A 21,149-nucleotide genomic window follows, 5' to 3' on the forward strand; every position below is an offset into this window, starting at 1 on the left:
TAATTCTGAGATAATATTCCACAGAGTTGAATCAAGTTTATTCATATTAATCAATTTCTCTTACTTAACAATAGACTTCTATGTACATTACCAGCCAGTGGTAATAGAATGCTGTTTGCTTCATTTTAAATACTGGTACACAGATACTGTAGTTTTGGGCATTTTAACCCAGGGAATTACTGAGAATATGATTTTCAGTGATTGGGTAGGAATGCTTTTAATTTCCATTGTCTCTTGGCAGTTACACTTTTTAATACAATTATTTGCTGTACATTTCAGTTTCACTAATGTGGTTATGTGGGCTAACATCAAAAGGATTCGTTGCTTAATGACCAAGAACCAAGCACGTCAGGATGCAGGAATTGGAAATGGTTTTAAATAAATCAATTTCAAGTGAATTAATCTTTGAAAACAGTGCTTGAGCATTTTCCATATGAAAGTCATTTCCATTATGACTTCATAGAACCATTCAAAGTGTCTTTTTGATGTTTATTGTCTTTATGGTAGCAAGAGTAGCTACATTGTGTTATAATAACATGGTTTATTTCTGTTTCTAAATTATCTACGGATGAGAGTGGATTTATATAGCTGTGTATATTTGCTCAGAGCCTCTTCAATATTCTTCCAGAATCACTTGTACATTGCCTTTGGTTGTGTATGTATCTTTGTGAAAATGACAGCAGCACTGAATCAGAGTGATGCACCATTTACTCTGTGGTGTTTTATGTATTGTCACTGCAATTGCATGTTCACAGGCAGCTTTGTGTACTTAAGATTTACAAGTCATTTGTTTGCTTCCAAGAAGCCATCTGAGACGACAGTATATATTAAAGTTGCTAAACAAATTATATATTTCTTGTACCTAAAACTTCAGTGATTTTAGATGCATCATCTTTCTTCCTTTCCTTCTTCCTTCTCCCTCCCTCTCTCCCTCCCTTCCCTACTTTCTCCCTTTCCCACTTCCTCCCTTCCTTCTCTTTCTTTTCTTCCTGTTTTTCCAAAAAGCAATACATCGTTTGTAATTCATTACGTAACTTCACTAAGAACCTGAAATTATTTATTCTTTGAAATCCCTTTTCTTTCAGTTTTTGCCTTTGCATTTATATTGTCTTTGTGACTCAAGTTAATATTTAAGTCACAAAGCAATTCACAGCTTTTAATCATTTTATTGGTATTATTAAACTTGGATTTTATCTTCCCTTAATTAACTAATAAGTTGATGAGATCAAAATATCAGATATGGATGTTATATCTTTTTAACAATAAATTTTCAAGCACTTAGTGTGTACAAAAAAGATGCCAGAGCTAAGAAAAAGAAAATTGTTGTTAGAAGAATTTAATACTCTCCATAAACCAGTAAAATTATTTCAAATTTTATTTTAAAAGGATACATGGAATTCTTATGAGTAATTAAGGTAAACATTTACATCAGTTCCTTACGAAAATAATTTAAAATTTTTGTAGGGTAGTCTATGATGATTTCACTTAAGGAAGGTTTCTGGGATTTAATCTGAAATTATTAAGTATCCATGTTATAAGGTCAGGTTAAGATATTTTATTATTTTTGGCAGTTACTTATAGAGTTCCTTCTCTCTCCCCTAATTGCATATCTGTTGATTATCACTTAATTCAAAGTAAACTTGTGCCAAAGTAAAATTATATCGGTAGTGTTTGATGTAGAAGAATACAGTGAAGGATAGCCTATATACCACAGGCAGAAATACAGAATCCTATATATTTGTAATTTGTGCTCATGAAATACTACTTCCAGATCTGATTATGTATAGGTCCAAGTAGATAAATTTGAAAAAGGTAATAAATATCTTTTTATTTCTTCTTTTCTTTTGTTCCTTTTTACTTCCTCATTTCTTCATTACACAAATATAGCTTTGAGTTATAAATGAAAATACAAAGTGATGAGCACCAATACCCTACAGTGGCTTTCAGACATAGATTTCTGGTGCCTATGAAGAACTTTGTCACACAATTGAAAGACATTTTAAAACTGTATGGGATTTGAATCATCATATTTGAAAGAATTTGGCAGTTATTCAGCGCCTCCATCTGTCTCCCATAAAAGCTGCTATTATTAAGTCATCCCAGTGAGATGGGAATCTATGCTTTCTTTTAGGCTTTGAGAGAAGATGATTCAGTAATCTCTTTTTTTTAAACTTATTTCAGTGTTTAATAACTTGAACTGTCAAAGATTTTTTCATCATTACCCTAAATTCTTCTTGTTGTCATTTAACCAAGAATCAGATGAACAGCCTCATAGAATTAATATGTGAATGCAACATCAAAGGACACAATAATTACAACCCACACTGTTTTGCATCAGTCAAGCCATCCTAATTCTAAAAGTCCAGAACTGGGACTTTTATTAATAATTACATTTTAGTATTTAATACTCCTAATATTTATGAAGAGGTAATTTATTAAATGTGCCTCTGAATGTGTTAAATTGTCTAAAACCATATTTAAACATTATTTTTTATAACATACACATTGTTACCCTTTCTGTTTCCTTTGGTTGAAATTATCACCCTGTGGATAGCAATCTGAATAGCAGGAATGTATGGAATCCTAATGTAGAAGTATTTATTCTTGTGGAAACAATTTTGCTAGGACTTCAATGATTCTAGAAGTTATCCACTTGGAACTTTGAATGTCAGTAATTTTTTGTAAAAATAGAAATTCAAGTTTATTGAGTCATTCCATTTATTGTCGGTGTTTTTCATCCATTTCAATCTGAACCTATTTTCCTTGATCAGCTTCCTGATAATTTTGGTTCAAGTTCTAATCCTTCTTATGATCTGTCTCACCTCTGCCTCTATTAGGTTTTCTGCCTATTGGATACTATGTTTACTGTTTGGATAGTGGATTCAATAGAGGCCCAAAGCCCAGCATTATGCAATGTATCTATGTAACAAATACACATATACTCCCTGAATCAAAATAATAATAATAATAATAATAATTCAAACTCATAGAAACAGAGAATAGAACGGTGGTTACCAATGCTTGGGAGTGGGGGTACAGGTTGAGTAGATGTTGAATAAAAGATACAAAATTTCAATTATATAGGAGAAATAAGTTCAAGAGATCTATTATATTACATGGTGACTACAGTTAATAACAATGTATTATCTACTTGAAAACTGCTGACAAGTAGATTTTAAGTATTCTCATCAAAAATTAGGTGCATTGGGTAATACATATGTTAATTAGCTCGATTTAGTCATTTCACAATGTATACATATTTCAAAACATCATATTGTACACCATAAATGTGTTCAATTTTAAATTTATAAATTAAAGAAAGTTTCAAATTTTTTCACCAAAAAATAAAGCTAAAATTTTAAAAATTAATGACAGGAAAAAACATTTTTAAAGAAACTGTGGCTGGGCATGGTGGTTAATGACTATAATCCTAGTACTTCAGAAGACCAAGGCAGGAAAATCATTTGCAGCCTGTAGTTCAAGACCAACATAGTGACAGCCCATCTCAAAATATAAAACCAATTGAGCAACGTAGAGAAAGGACATCTCTAGAAATACAAAAAGAAAAAAAGAAAAACTCTCATAAATAAATATATGATATATCATAAAATGTCACCGTAGGACACACACACACATACAAATCAAATTGTAGAAAGCGTCTAGCACCACCTCACAGTTCAAAAACAATAAAAAAATATGGCAGCCTCACAGAAAGGACAGTCTATTAGTTTTTCTCTCTTCCTATACCCCCGCTGTAGGTATTGCCATCCCCAAACTTCAGGCATTATTGTTACCATACTATTATTAGCTGTCCCTGCTATCAGTCCTGAAGACGCTTATAGTTCATTTTCTCATTACTTTGTTACTTTTATTGCTGTCACCTAGTCAGTCACTAGGTTGCCAGAAGCAATTGCTGGACCCAATTTTGGGACAAGAACTAGTACTGTAAATGGATACACCATATAGAGCTTTTATAATTGCAATAATTTACTTGTAATTAGATTTGTTTGCTTCATAAAGTTTCCAGTTACTCTCTACTGTTCTTTCATTTCAACTTGTGGTCTCCTTTTAGGATTTCCTGCAGAGCAGGTCTAGTGGTAACAAACTACCTCACCTTTTGTTTATTTGAGAATGTCTTAGCTTTTCCCTCACTTTTGGAGAACAGTTTTGATAAATATAGTATTCTTGGTTGAATGTGTTTCCCCCCCGCCCTTTGGCCCTTTGAATATATAAGCCCACTGATTTCTGGCTCCCAAATGTTTTAATAAGTAATCTGTTTATAATCTTATTGAGCATCTTTTACATATGATTAGTCATGTAAAAGACTAACCTGCTTTCAAAATTTGCTCTTTGTCTCTGGTTTTTGACAGTTTAATTATAATGTATCTCAATGTGGTTCTCTTTTAGTTCTTTTTACTTGAGTTTGTTGAACTTCTTGGATATTTATATACATGTCCTTAATCAAATTTAAGATTTTGACCATTATTTTTAAAAATAGTTTCCCTTACCATTTTTCTCTCTCTTCTCCTTCTGAAACTCCCACAATGCATATGTTGGTCCACTTGATATGCTCCACAGGACTCTAAGGCTCTGTTCATTATTCTGCAATCTTTTTATTTCTTTTCCTCAGACTTAATATTTTCCATTGTTCTATTTTCAAGTTTACTGATTCTTTATTCCGCCTGCTCAAATATACCTTTAAATTCCTTTAATGAGTTTTTAATTTCAGTTATTGTACTTCTAACCTCTAGAACTTTTTCTTTCTTTTTAGATTTTCTGTCTTTTTTATTGATATTTCCATTTTGTTTATACATCATTTTCTTGACATTCTCCACATCTCCTTTAGTTCTCTGAACATCTTTAAGACAGTTGTTTTAAAGACTTTTTCTGGTAGATCTGTCATCAGATTTTTTTGTTTGTTTGTTTCAGGGGAAGTTTCTTTTTGTTTATTCATTTATTTGAATTGGCCATACTTTGTATGCCTTGTAGAAAACTAAATATTTGATTATAGTAATATGATAACTCTAGATATCAGATTATCCTCCTTCCCCAGGGTTTGCTGGTTTTTATTTGTTTTGTTGTTGTTTGTTTATTTATTTTTTTATTGGTATGGACTGTTTCCGTGCCGAGCGTCAACCTAGTGTGTAAAATGAAGGTCTTCTCAGGTCTTTTCTCAGACTGTGCCTTCCCCTGGACAAGTGCACAAGTGCAGTAACTTTCTGATTCCCCCTGTACATGTGACTGCTTTTGAATGTCCTAGTCTTTATTGTATGGCTCTCAAAAGGGGGCAAAGGGAGAAATTAGAAGGAAAAAAGACACTGGCACTGCCTTTTAAAATTTCTTGCAAATCACTTCAACCAAATGAGAAGCAACTTGCAACAAAAGGTAGCTACAACAATAATAGCCACTGCCTCTTTGTGTGCAGCTGTGATCAGAAGCAGCAATTAGTGATCAGAGCACAAATCCATGGTACTTGGAGGACAGGATTTTTTGTGCCTCCCCTGGCTTCTGCAAGTGGTATACAAGCTGCTTCTGGAGCACATGCACAGTTGCCTGCCAGAGGGCTAAGGGGTAGTGAATGAGTAGCGGCTACTATGGGAATAGATGAAATTGACCTAAATTTACCTCAGTTTTTGGTTTCAGCCTTACCCTGGAAGTTGCAAGCCTTCAGTATACTCCCAAGTCCGAACAGTTACATCAAACAGATTCTGCCTGTACCATTTTTGTCTAGGTGAGGAGACAGATTTCAGGTGCTTCTCACTCTGCCATGTTTCTAAAAACCTTCTTATCTATTGTATTTTAAAGAAAAACTAATACTTGTTAGAAATTACTCAAGAAGAACGAAGGAAAGGGCTTTCTTTTTCTAATTCTAAAAATTCTGTCCAGAACAGAATATACCAGTTAGAGTGGTTTTGAGATTCCATTACAAGTAAGAGAAACCCAATTCAGAGTAGCTCCAGCAGCAATGAAGATTGTATTAGCCTAAGTAACTGAGTAATATGATGTATGAATGAAGAGGTATATCTGCATCAGAAACATCAGGAATGAGGACACTGAAGGCATACCAGAATTCTGTCCATTTCCTCTTTCTCCTCCTTGACGGAGAGATTTGTGCTCTTAAGAAATTTTTGCTACAGAGGAGGGTTCTGGTGCCTTACAGCTCATAGCTTTGCCTGTTTATGGACATTAGATTTTTTTTTTCTCCAGTGTGGAAAAATGAGATGTTATTTGAGGATGTTAGGAAGGAGTTTGGCTTGATCTGGGTTTACATTTTAGAAAGGTAACCTTGGTTGCTCCATTTTATTGTGGGGCATGAGGGGTACAAAAAAAAGGGAAGCCAGTAAGAAGGTTATTATAGTAGTTCAAAGGAGAAATAAATGTGACTTGGTATGAGATGGGCAGAGCAGAAAGGGTGGGAATGTTTCAACTGGGATACATTATGGAGGATAAAAAACAGGTCAGACTGATTGATTTGAAGATCTGAAGAATCAAAGAGGAATCAAAGATAACTCCTGTGGTTTGGGCTAAGAAATTTGATGGATAGTAATATCATTTAATGAAAGGAAATACTTAGGGATGAGAAAATGTGGTTTATGATTAATATATTTATTAAGCACTTAAGTAGAGATTCAAGTGACCAGTTGGTTATCCAATTCTGGAGTTCTGATCAGAGGCCAGAATGGACATAAAATTATTGAAATGGAGTTACGAGATTATCATTTTGTGGAAATGTGATTCTTTATCCAGAAAATGTAATAGAATCAACATAAAAATTCTAAAACATGACAGAGATACAACAACAAAAAAGAACATCAGGCCAATATCCTTGATGAACATTGATGCAAAAATTCTCAATAAAATACTGGCAAATTGAATCTGGAAGCACATCAAGAAACTTATCCATCACAATTAAGTAGGATTCATTCCCAGGAAGCAAGGTTGGCTCAACATACACAAATCAATAACTGTGAGTGATCACATAAACAGAACTAAGACAAAAAACAGATGTTTATCTCAATAGATGCAGAAAAAGCCTTTGATAAAATTCAACAACCTTCATATTAAAAACTCTCAGGAAACTAGGTATTGAGGGGACATACCTCAAAATAATAAGAGCTATATATGACAAACCCACAGCTAATAGCATGCTGAATGGGCAAAATCTGGAAGCATTCCCCTTGAAAGCCAGCACAAGACAAGAATATGCCATTTCTCACCACTCCTATTCAACACAGTATAGGAAGTTCTGGTCGGGGCTATCAGACAAGCAAAAAAAAATAAAGCATATTCAAATATAAAGAGAGGAAGTCAAACTGTCTTTGTTTGCAGATTACCAGATCTGATACCTAGAAAACCCCATCATCTCAGCTCAAAAACTTCTTAAGCTGATAACCAACTTCAGCAAACTCTCAGGATACAAAATCAATGTGCAAAAATTGCTAGCATTTCTATACACCAACAGGCAAGCCAAAAGCCAAATCAAGAATGAACTCCCATTCACAGTTGCCACAAAAGAATAAAATACCTAGGAATACAGCTAACAGTGGAAGTGAAGGACTTCTTCAAGGAGAACTACAAACCTCTATTCAAATAAATCAGAGATGACACAGACAAGTGGAAAAACGTTCTATGCTCATGGATAGAAGAATCAATATTGTGAAAATGGTCATACTGCCAAAGCAATTTATGGATTAAATGCTATTTCCATTAAACTACCATTGACATTCTTCACAGAATTAAAAGAAACTTTTAAAATTCATATGGAATGAAAAAAGAGCTCATATAACGAAGACAATTCTAAGCAAAAAGAACAAAGCTGGAGGCATCATGCTGCCAGACTTCAAACTATACTACAAGGCTTCAATAACCAAAACAGCATGGTACTGGTACAAAAACATACACAAAGACCAATGGAACAAAATAGAGAACTTAGAAGACCACACGTCTACAACCACTAGAAGGTATGAATCTCTTTTAAATTACACAAAAAATCCAGGATTATCCCTAATACTCAGTAAGTAATAATGTCTTCCAGAAATTGTTGTAGATTTGTTCAGACTCAAACAAATGAAGAATATAATTCCCTAACATATGAAGATAGAATATTGTAAACATTCAATCCAATTTTAGTTGATACCCAGTTTTGCCTTTTAGCAGATTTAGAATGAGTCACAGCAGCTGGTAGGAACAGCCTTAAAAGACAAGACGATGCCTACAGATGATTGGACTGGTAGTGATCTCAAATAATACCAGCATACTACCTGGATATTTTAGTGTGAGCTCTTGACTAAGTAATATGAACCTATTCCAGTTAGGTGGAGGGAGAAGAAAGTTGGTCTTAATCTGGGGCTTGAGTTACTGCAAGGAAGCTGAATCTACACAAAACTGGGTTTGAGGAAACAAGAATCATAGGTAAGCAAAGAAAGTGACTCTGCAGAGAAATCCAGGAGAATAGAGAAGACTGAAAGGAACAGAAATAAAATACCATTGCATGTTATGAGAGAGTAAGGAGTTGCCTCAATGCCTGTTTTCCCTTCAGGCCCTATATGCACAGCATACTATTTTTTTTTTTTTCTCCTTCGATATCAGTATTTCCTGTTCTACATATAGACTTAGAGTACCCCTCTTAGGCAGAGTTGGTAATGCTGATTCAGGTAGGAAAATAATCACAGATGTTGAAGAATATTTATGTTCAAAGATATATATAGCCAAATTATTTAATAGGAAAAAATGATTTAAGTTTGCAATAAGAGGAAATGATTAAATTGCAGTATTCAAAGTATCTGTACAAAGTAATATTACACAACCAATAAAAATATATATTTATGACAGTTATATCTTCATACATGTATTCATGTTATATATTAACATATATTTATATGACATATATAGGTTGAGTATCTCTTATCCAAAATGCTTGGGGCCAGAAATGCCTCTGATTTCAGATTTTTTGGATTTTGAAATATTTGTATATACATAATGAGGTACCTTGGGGATAGAAACCAAGTCTAAACACAAAAATTATTTATGTTTCATATATATTTTATACACATAGCTGAAGGTAATTTTGTGTGATATTTCAAAAATGTGTGCATGAAACAAAATTTGTATACAGTTAGCCAACAAAAAGCAAAGTCACTGTCTCAGCCACCCAGGATTTTTGGAATCACTGTAATTCATGATTCTTAATTCATCTTCAGATAAGCAATCATTTTCTTACACTTATTCACACATTAAATATTTAACAGTAAAACATATAGCATACCATTAATACAAGTGAAAAAATAATGTGTTCAGGGTAACTAAGCAGCACAGTAGCATCACCAGAATATCCTATCAGCTGTTAAACAACAGTGACGGCAAACAAGGGTAGCCTTTCAGTCTCAATCTGCAATGCTGTGTTTTGATTAAAAGGTTACTGTGCATTGTATTATAACCCCATTGGGGACACTTGAATAAACTGTGTGTTGTGCACCTGTGTTTTGAATGAGACACATCACATGAGATGAGGTGTGGAATTTTTTACTTGTGGCACCAGGTCAGTGCTCATAAAGGTTTGGATTTGGGGGCATTTTGGATTTTTGAATTAGGGATGCTCAACATGTATATGATATAGATGTGCATATATGTATCAAATGTGACATTGTGTGTTTATATATATATGACAATTATATATTCAATGACAATTCAGTTATATATATAGAAACTAATCTTATTAAAAGAAAAAGCAGAATGTAAAGCTGAAAGTAAACATGACACATTTATACATGCATTCCCATATGCCATCAGCCTCACTTGCCTAGGTCTTTATAATGTGATTCTATGTTATTTCTACACACCAACCAACCTGCCAGAAGGGCCCTTATAGGTCTCTGAGTTATCTTTGAGAATTTCTCATAGGGCAGTCTACCCACGCTCTGTAACAGGTTCCTCTTTGGCCTTTGTTGTGGACATTGTGTCTTGACCTTGCTGTTGATGGACTGTTGTGAGTTCTCCACTCTTCAGAGACTCGCTGCCATCTGCTGGTTATTGTGACCAGTGCTGCTGCTCTAGTCTTGGAGTTGGGTCCCAACTCTCACTAATACCCACAACATAATCATTCCAGATTTTATTTATTTATTTATTTATTTTTTGAGACCGAGTCTCACAGTCGCCCAGGCTGGAGTGCAGTGGCCGGATCTCAGCTCACTGCAAGCTCCGCCTCCCGGGTTCCCGCCACTCTCCTGCCTCAGCCTCCCGAGTAGCTGGGACTACAGGCGCCCGCCACCACGCCCGGCTAGTTTTTTTTTTGTATTTTTTAGTAGAGACGGGGTTTCACCAGGTTAGCCAGGATGGTCCCGATCTCCTGACCTCGTGATCCGGCTGTCTCGGCCTCCCAAAGTGCTGGGATTACAGGCTTGAGCCACCGCGCCCGGCCCATTCCAGATTTTAATAAGTCATGGGAATAGTAGAACTGCAGCACAAATTTGTTTCTGTCAATGGTGGCTCATTGTACTTAACGCCTAAATATTACTTCATATCTGCTTTCTCATGAGGACCCCATATACTATACTACTTCAACTTCCAGAAACAGTTTCTAGAAAAGTTCATATCTAAAGTCTGAACCCCAATATACTACAGTTATAGAGAGAGGAGGAAGACATTTATTTGCCTAAAGTCCAGCCCCCATGAATGTCCTGATCCAGGATGCTGGATGGTGGATATATTTATCTCCTGCATAGGGTATTTCTTCTCATAAGGAAAATGCATGGATTCCTAAAACCTCCATAATTATAATATTTATGCTACTCTTTGCAAAGCCTATATCATTCAGTTTTAAATATTTTACTGTGGATGCAGTCCCATCCAGGTTGTGATCCCCTGGATTGTAAAGTTAAGAGTTGATTAGGGTGACATGTCCTTCCTGCCATGACTGAATTCCTAATTTTTTAGTGACCAAATGCTTATATGATAGCACACTATGCACTAAAGAATAAAAATTAATTTTATTATAGGGTAATCCAAATGTGGATTTAAGGAACAAAGTATTTTCTAACTCTATAAATGACAATCCTACCAATAGAACCAATTTGTAACACTGCAAAAAAACCACTAACAACTCAATCTGAAGCAAGTTTTCCCAGTAAAAGTACCAGCCAAATGCCTGATTAACTAAAAGATTTGCAGAAGTGGCCCTTTGTTGAACGAAAATTCCCTTAAGGGAAATTTCTAGACTCTGAAACTGCTTACCATCCCCAAAATGATGTTATTCAAAATGAAACAATTTAAATTGCTCTCTTCAATGGTCATATGTAAACAGTGAGTATCTCTGGGTGATGAGATTTGCTTTTTTAACAATTTTCTATATTTTAAAATTTTTCTATATTGAATCTGTATTATTAAAAATAAAATATTTTTAAAAAGTCTATATTGGAGCTTATTTACCATAATTTATTGTAAATGAGTAATATAGCTGTTTGCCAAACTAGCTTATTAGTGGCTTGAACACTATTGACTTGATAAAGTTTTATTTTAAATGAAAAATTCTCATTTTGAAAAAAACCTGCTGCTTCTATTAGTCACATGATGATTATGTCTGTAAAGATTACAGTCAGAATTTATAGTAGTCAATAAACAAGCTCAAAACTCCTAAAAAGTAACAGATGAGATTGAATCTCATTTTCCCCCACTAAATTAGAACATTATTAACTCTGTGTTGTTTGGAACTTGGGGGAAGGTTCATTTTATTTTTGTTTTTTAGGTTGTTAAAATCCAAGTAGAGTTAATTACTGAACTACAAATTGTTTTTAAAGGAAAAGTAATGGGTAATTTTATGGCATGGGCTTTGAGTTCATCAGAAATTTTCAACACTAATGAAATTATTATATCCTTATGTTATCATTTTTGATAACATTTCTTATATTGGGTTTAACCATCTTGGCGATAATTTCTAAGCCAATTAATTATATACGCCAACAGAGTTCAATTTGATTTAGTTGTGTAGTCAATTCCCTTTGACCGTGGTGGAACTAGGAAATAAATTTTAATTCAATTTTAAGTACAAATAATTAAATGAATTGGGCTTATGAATGAAATCTTCTCATTGGCAATGCCAGGAGGTCAATTAAGTAGTTTTACAGTATTTCTGTGAATGAAAATGCATCTCCAATTGTGTGATAAATATTCGCTGTATAGGACTGAAAACACTGTTGATTTTATTAGTCTTTCAGTTAGTCTGGAGTAGATATTTTTGTTAAATTTACAGAAACCACTATATATTTTTGAAAGTAATATTTCTTAATATGAATTTGATGTGGAAGACTATCATCTCTTCTACTTGACCAAAATAAAACTCTTTGGAGACACTTTATATTTATTTCTTTTTACTAAAGCAATGTTTGTTTAGGTTATGTTGTGAAATATATATAAACCATGTGTTTTTGATACTGAAATTCAGTTCAAATGTATGTCCTCTATAAACAATAAAAGAGCTCTTTCATAAATGTCCTAAAAACAATGATTCGAATCGTGCCTGAAACAGCATGATTCCCTGATTCATTTGAGTTATTTTAAAATAACTCACACAGCATTATTGCCCTTGCACTCTTTCTTCTTTTCATCAGTTGAAATGTATACTTTTAAATCATTTTTTAAAATTTAACTTTCTCACTTTTTTTTCAGTATGTAACTTGTCCATCCTTTTACTGACCTTTATAAGTGGTTCTCTTTGTTATAAGAACAAAGTAACAGTGCCCTCTTACTTGATAATTATCAGGAAACTACAAGATCAAAGAAGGAATAGTTAATTTTATGTCTTCTTCTTTCTGTAAATCTTCTATGCTCTTTGATGTCACTCCTTATTGATCAGGAAAGAAAGTCTACCTCAAGTGGGGGTATGGGTCAGCAAACACAGCTTCTGAGCTCAAAGACCATCATCTAAATAAAAATAGAGATTATATTGTTACTGATTAAGATAACTACATATGTTTATTTTTTCTGTCAAACACAGCAATCAGGTCAAATTGAAATTATTTTCATTAAACCTCACATAATTTTTGCAATACAGTTTGAACTTGCCTATATTAATTAGCTGAGTACAAGTCCATTTCTTACAAAATAAATATATTAGGCCAAGGCCTATAACCCCATCTCCATTTTATAATTATCTGTGCTTAGTTAGCAAGGACTGAATTCATTGTCTTAGACTTTTTTTTAGGAGCATTCTTATGCATTAGGTAGCTATTTGTTCTGCTGGATAATTTCTATTAATTAAAGTTGGTAATCCCATAAAATGAAGCCCAGTACATTCATCTCTTGAGTCATTATCTCCTTCTTTAAGTTTTGGATAATAAGCTCATCTGCCTCTTTGAAATGTCTCATGATTCAGCTGTTCAGAGAGATTGTCCATCTAAAGCAGAATGCATGAGATAATCAGACTCCTTTTCCACCTCATGGTGAAAGAGAACATTCTTTGTTTGCTTAGAAATGCTATCTAGAGATGAAATTATACATCTAATATTTTATGACCTGCCAAGTTACATAATGAAAAAAATCATTCAGGAATACTGTTTTTTTTTTTTTGTCATGTTATAGTGTAATACTTATTGTTAAACAATGAAACAGGTTAACACTACCATTTGGCTTTAATGTTTGACTACCGAAAAGCTAACTGTTGATCAAATTTGTTTTTTAATTGTGGCTCCCTGGGCCACTCACACATATGCATTGAAACAATGTATTAGTGTAAAGATTAATTGTGATAATTTTATTGTCTTGGGATTAGATGAAGAGACCTTCAAAAACTCCTTTTGATGAAACAAGTAATAAATTGTAGAAACAGCTAGTTCTGTGGTTCAATATTTATATGTCTGTGCTAGAAGCTTTACATAAATTTGAAAACTTTTTGTAGGTTTTGCAGAGTGAAAATATGCCAATACTTCAGGCACACTTATAAGCCCGTCTTGTCTTCAGTCTGGTTGGCTATGTCCAGCAAAGTTTGATTTCTCCAGAAGGACCATTATGGTTTATTGGCTTAAGGAAGCAAATTGGAAAAAGTTTTGTGCAGCACCTTTTCTGTGCTCTGGGTGCTTTATAAAATTGCAGAGTATGTTTCAGTTTTAAACAATTCCCAATGATAGGTTTATTTCCAGTGTGGCAAAACAGGACCTGAGAAAATAACTATGAGTATCTTGCACACACGCACACACACGCACACACATGCATGCACACTAGTTCTAACACCTTATGTTAACTGCCTCAGAGTACCCTCCAAGCAATAGTGAACAGAGTACTAATTTCCTTCTTTGTAAATTTTCCAGGATATCATGATCAACCTAATTGTGTGGAGAATGGTTTTGGAATCTGCTGATTAACATTTTATTATACAGGAGCTCTCTAAAAGAGAGATGTGTCCCTTATGCTGATTCTTTCTCAAAATGAAGATTTTCACAGGTAGACCATTAGTGCCAGACACTGAAGAATTCTAGTTTTCTTTGTTAAAAACAGTGTATAAAAAGTTTTAAAGAATTCTTCATTTACAGAAGGAAAATAAGAGAACAATGTATGGGCCTGTTTAGTGTTTAGGTGGAGTAGAAGAGATGAATCTGGAAAATGTTGGAATGTCCTTTCGGCAAACATGAATAGGAGTAGAATTCTGTCTTTTTTTGGGACGGAGTTTCACTCTTGTCACCCAGGCTGGAGTGCAGTGGCGTGATCTTGGCTCTCTTCAACCTCTGCCTCTTAGGTTCAAGCAATTCTGCCTCAGCCTCTTGAATAGCTGAGATTACAGGTGCGCCCCACTATGCCCAGCTAAGGTGTTTTGGGTTTTTTTTTTTGTATTTTTAGTAGAGACAGGGTTTCACCATGTTGGCCAGACTGGTCCCAAGCTCCTGACTGTGGGTGATCCACGTGCCTCAGCCTCCCGAAGTGCTGGGATTGTAAGCGTGAGCCACTGCACCCGGCCTGTCCTCTCTTTTTAAGAGACAAGGTCTTGCTCTGTTGCTCACGCTGGAGTAGCTGTGGCAAGATCATAACTCACTGTAGCCTTTAACTCCTAGGCTTAACCACTACTGCTGCCTCAGCTTCCCAAGTAGCTCTGACTGCAGGCACACACCACCACACCCAACTAATTAATTTAATTTAATTTTTTTTGAAATAAGGGGTCTTGCTATGTTGCCCAGGCTGGTCTCAAACTTCTGGGCTCAAGTGATTCTCCTGTCTCAGACTCCTAAAGTGCTGGGATTACAGGCGTGATCCCCTGTGCCTGGCCTGTCCTCTATTATTGATGGTTATGGTTTAAAAACACTGATTCTTATGTTCTCATTAGTAGCCAAAATAATGTTTTAAAAGATACTTTATTCTAATATTTTATAAATTTCCTTTTATAGTGTATATTAAATAATTCTGATCTGGTACTATTTAAGAGCTTCATATGTTCACTATTCCCTGAAAAAGTGAATAAAGTTTCTAGGTCTACTTATGAAGTTTATGGAAACACTTAACTTGAATTATGTGGCTAGGGACACAAGTAGAAGTGTATTGTTAAAAGATAATTTAAAAATAAAATTACGGTACATACAAATATAAAATGGACATATGCCCAAGACTTTTACTCATTAATTAATGATATAACCAGTAAGATGTTACAATTAATTCAGATGTATTTAAAGATATATGTGAGCAATAAGGAAAGCTGAAATGAATGTACACATACATGCAAAACTGCTGTGTCCACAAGGCAATAAAGAATTGCATTCCTCAGGACTCAGTCCATTTGCATTTCTATAGAGGAGTAATTTGCATTATTATCAGTTTTCTACTATTTACAGGGTTATAAAAATCACTCGAAGACAATGGAAGGCAGAGGTAACCGATAAAGACGTACTAGACAGTACATCCAGCAGAGCTTTTGCACTTCTCAAAGCATTTCCCATTTTTTTCCTGATGGTATTAATGCTGTTCACATTGCTGTCTTTCCACAAGCTTGTTCTTTAAGCAAAAGCCGGAAGTTTTTTCTATTACTTTTTATGAGTAAATATCTGAGAAAAATAATTTAGTTAGACCCCAAGTAATAATTTAGGCCACCTATTAAAAACTATGATTCTGAGATGAATAGAATATGCTTTCTGTCATCTGAGACCATTTCTCTTATTTCAATTACTTGATACAGCATGATATGTGCTATAAGTAATTTATAAAGTATTGAGTGAGTGTGGCAGAAATTTTGGCTTGAGAGGATTAGAGAGGGTGGCTTTTAGTGATGTTAAACATTTTACATCATTGTACATGAACAAAGACCTTTTCGTATCATCCACATCTGATTCTCCTCATGCCTAACAGTTGGAACTGAAGAGAAACTTTCCTCTCTGTGAGAGAAAACTGATTGAGTGTGCTGTGCTTCATCTCATTCATATGCATGAACTTAACTTTTGTTTTGAGACAAGGTCTCATTTTCTCATCTAGGGTGGAGTGCAATGGCATGATCATGGCTCACTGCAGCTTTGACCTCCCAGGCTCGATCGATCTTCCTGCCTCAGCCTTCAGAGTAGCTGAGACTACAGGCATGTGCCATCATGCCTGGCCAATTTTTGTATTTTTTTGTAGAGATGGGATTTTGCCATGTTGCCTAGGCTGGTCTCGAACTCCTGGGTTCAAGCCATCTGCCCACCTAGGCCTCCCAAAGTGCTGGGATTACAGGCACGAGCCACTGTGCCTGGCCCATATACATGAACTTCTAACAAAAAAATTGAAGAGACCCTAGGTGGAGAATATACTAATTCAAAATATCATGTTCTGGAGATGTAGAAAAAAAACTATAATTGAAAAATGAATGAAAAAAATATTTAAATTTTAGGGGTAGGAAGTGGAAAGCCCAATTTGAAGAAAGCGATGTGCAAACCTGGGGTCAGACAAGTACAGGAGAATACATTGAGTGTATCCTGAGTTAGTTTAGTAAAATTAAAGAGTTATTTAAAATAGATTTTAGGATGTTACTATAATTATTGATTTCATAAGAATATATTATATTTTTCTTGCTCTACAGAGTTTTACCTTGCATGTTAATATCAAAATTTATTACAGAAAACTGTTCATAACCTTTTGTTGAAACAAGGTTTGAAAGTTTCTTTGTTCATTTTCCTGAGCTCAAGGACTTACAAGGTAGGACATATAATAAGTGAATCCTGTCCTACTCATCACTAGTGGCAGATGTTTCCCCAAGATATGTTATTAGTCATAATAGTAATTACAATTAAAAAAATGTCTGCTCTATTAAGTGTGCTTCTGAGGAACACTCTTTTATTTTAAAGCATAAAGCATTGTCCTATTCAGCAGAAGCCAAATCTAATACAGGCTGGTAAAATGTCCTGTATACAGTTATTTGGGATCTTTTTGTATGGTATGTGGTAAATCACCAAAATGGAATAACGATAGCTGAGAAATTAATATTGGCTTTTGCTAAACTAGTGACAAACTGTAAAAATGATGAATTAAATGTGCTAATTAATTGGTACTCTTGCTTTTTAAAAATTATGCAGTGGTAATCTATTGATTATTGGCTGACCATTATATAGAGATTAGGTCTTATTTCTCATCCTGCTATTTCCCACCTTTGCAACTTTCTTCTTGATGAGAAAGGGGCATCACTCCTAAATAACATTTTTTTAAAACATTGCATATTCAAATTTAAAGAATAGAGTACAAGATTAAAGTGTAAAATTTTTGTAATCAGAGCTTTATTGGAAAGTTTAGTGTGTATAGGCATTGTAGATGTGGCTGTAGAATTTATGGACTCAGTTAAAAATTGTCACCTGATAAAAATGAAGTTAACAATCCATTCAAATGATGAGATTTGCATCTACAGATATATTACCACCTAAAAGCTGAGATTGCATATATTGCTGATGGACTCCTAGAAATGAATCAGGCATCTTTTAAATCTCAGTAAAATGATTATGTTTTCTTCCAGATACCATCTAAAATATCACCAATATAAGATTCCTCATCAATCACTTCTCAACCTTTTGACTAAGATCAAGTGTAGTATCTATCTTCATCAGTTTAATATCTGAGATCGCCTTTATCTGAGGACAATATATTTAATGGATTTTTGGAACAGAGACAAGGAATAGGAGCTTGTTCTGTCCACTCCATGCATTGACCTGGTATTGCAGGACCTCCAGAAACACTGCCCCCTCCCCTCCCACACACATAAATTCTCACCAATCTTGAGGGAATGTTAAAATAAGATGTGCTTTGATTGGCTGATAATAAGGCATATTAGAAATGAAAGAACTGTAAAGAAGTAATTTATCTTCAAATTGGGAAGCCACTTCTAGCTAGTGGATCTAAGTGTTTGGCAACATATTCTGTAGCATAAAACTAACTTAATACTTGATTTTAGACTCAGGAGACATGCATTGGGTTCCATGTTGCCTCTTGTTAATCATCTACTTTTGGAAACATTGCTGAACTCCATTCTCTTTCCTCATCTTTGAAATTAGGTTAATCACATCATAGGATAGTTGTGAGTAATAAATAAAATCATCTATTCTCATGCCTGACACACAATAAGTGCTTAATAAGTATTTATTGGCATTGCCTCTTGCTAGAATCTGGTTGGAATGATACATGAAACAACTTTGTTCCTTTGCCATGATACTTTAATACACATTCTCATCTGTGTCACCACAGTAGAGGAGTGCCACTTCCTATCACAGGGGAACCGATACTTGTGTCAGCAGTTGCTGAATAACACTAGAAAGTCTAGGTGAAAGAGTAAAAAATACAGAGATGAATAGTTTAAGAAAAGCCTCTTAACTGATTCTGGTATAATTCCCTTTAATTAAATAATTGGCTTAACATAATTATGATCTTTTCTGAAGTATATTGATGACAAGAAGGTGGCCTGTGAATGAAATGTGCAATTTTTTGACTCCAGAATTATTAAAGTATTAATTGCTAAACTATAATTGTGGATTATAAATTGATCACTGATCATCTTCACATGAGTGATTAAAGATTCAACCCTGTAGATCTGAACACCCACAGCATCAAGGTGAAGTTGCCAGGGAACTGATGATTCTCTCACACTTCTTTATCTACATTTCTGTCCAGAAATGGACTGTCCTCTTCCCTCAGAAATCCTAGCTGTCCAATCAAGCAGCCATTTCAAGCCAGAGACAGTCTTGGACACACTACACAGGTCTGACGACTAAGTGACAGCCCATCAGTGGAATGAGATGCCTTTTCTTGAAGGCTACTTACTGGTTTCCAGCAAAAAAAGGGAAAAGTTCAATGAGAGAGAACAAACTTCTAACTATGTTGTTCTTTTTGGGCACATTGTATATGCTGAAAAGTTAATGCTGTTTTTAAAGTTAATTCATGATAATTGAACCAAAGTGCTCTGAAAGTGCTGTTAGAGTCTATTTATGAACCCAGTGCCCTCTTTGTCAATTCAGTAAAAGCACCGTTCAGTAAAAGAAAGGAGAGAGAGACGGCTGCATGGTGTGCACTTAGCCATATGTGCGTCCTTTCTCTATAAAGTATCTGTTTTTCTAAGTGCTTTTTTTTTTTTTTCTTTTAATCTGTCTACCTCATTGAGTCAGCGGAGCTGCCAGTCCCATTATCACTCCACTTTGAGGACTGGGAAGGGCTGATAAATGTATTTTGGTCGTGATTCACCACAAATCACTTTTGTTGCTCTGAGGTGTAGGTCACTGTTGCAATTATAGGTCAGCAAGAGGAGAGCACATGGGACAAGTGAATTAAATGAACTACTGTTTGATGATCACATTGACAAATATTTTTAAACAAATATAATGGACAGTCTTTGTTAGCACATGGAATATACTAATCGTTTCCAGGAGTGCTGTTGGGAGTGAGTCTTTCATATGAAGAATCAGCAATTCCATTTTAATGGCAAAATGTTGGTAACACCTTTATCTTCAACAATAGCAGGTTAATTGAATTGAATTATATTTTATTAAAATGATAAAATACTAAGACACTTAAATGGTGATGTAAAATATCATTTAATTACATGGAATATGGTCTCTGATAAATTAAGTGGAAAAGGAGAATACAAGATCATGTTATATATTTTGTTTTAAAAAAGTATTTCTCTATATGGAAGGATTACCAGGATATGCATATGATATTAACAGTAATTTTTTGGTAATGAGATTTAAAATTTTTCTTATTAGTTCTCTCTCTTTTTTTTTTTTTACTAAACATGAACTATAAGATACTGTAATAGTTATAAGAAAGTTGTTAAATAATTTTTTAAAAAGAGTATGTGCATGTCAAAGAAATCATGCTTGTGAACAAAAAGAAATTAGAAAGCATAAAAGGCTTATTTCAGTATTTCTAATTAGTTACCCAACTATATTACATTGTTCCTAAGAATTGAACCTTTCGGAATCCTCTGAAAGTAAAACCATATTAAAGAAAGAAACGTAGAGTAACCATGAGCATGTAGTTTGAAAAAGATACAGAAATCTCAGCTATGTGTAATTCTTTAAAAAAGAATTGAATCCATGATGGCCTCTCATTCTGAAAATGAAATAAGGCAGTATTTATTTGAAGCTAATAAATGAGAGTGTATTATTGTATGCAAAACTGCGCTTTAAAATGTTTGTAATGTAAAATGTTTATAATATAAAATATTTCATGTACTAACAGCAAATCACAGAAACAAATATGACATTAGCTTGCGGGGGGAGTTTGAAAGTTCCAGATGCTAGAATTGGCTGAGGCTCTTTGCAGCACCGTCCAAATAAAAGTGGATAAGCTGAGGGGTTTACACTAGTGATAATGGAAGGAACATGGAGTCAGAATGGCTTTCTATATACCTATGGCTTGTGTGACCTCTTTGGGCCTTGGTTTTTTAATCTTCAAATGAGAGAAAATAATACATACCTATTAAAGTTGTTAAATAAAAAGCATATTTAAAGTGCCTAGGAAAATGCTTGCCAAATAGCAGTGATTCAATGAATATTAGCTCTGTACTTGAATTTGGAGTCTCCCTTGGTGACTCAAATTTAATTACTAAAAACGCTAATGGCTTCAAAAGTAGCCATTTAAGAGAGTGCATTCACAGCAGGGAGAAAAACTTGAGCAGTTATCCTTCCACAGAACTCCATGAACAGGTCTTGGGATATTTTATTCAATTT

General features: G+C 34.4%; 1 protein-coding gene and 1 non-coding gene across 2 annotated transcripts in view; both read left to right on the top strand.

Annotated features, from left to right (window-relative positions):
* LOC126948943 (EGF-like and EMI domain-containing protein 1) overlaps positions 1 to 21,149 on the top strand; it is a 491,125-nt gene that overhangs the window by 225,174 nt on the left and 244,802 nt on the right. The window lies entirely within an intron of this gene.
* On the top strand, positions 17,984 to 18,174 carry LOC126949578 (U2 spliceosomal RNA). The gene has a single exon (XR_007723851.1). It is a non-coding gene; the product is annotated as a U2 spliceosomal RNA (small nuclear RNA).

This window comes from Macaca thibetana, chromosome 2 (assembly GCF_024542745.1).
Source record: "Macaca thibetana thibetana isolate TM-01 chromosome 2, ASM2454274v1, whole genome shotgun sequence".
Taxonomy (NCBI): Eukaryota; Metazoa; Chordata; class Mammalia; order Primates; family Cercopithecidae; genus Macaca; species Macaca thibetana.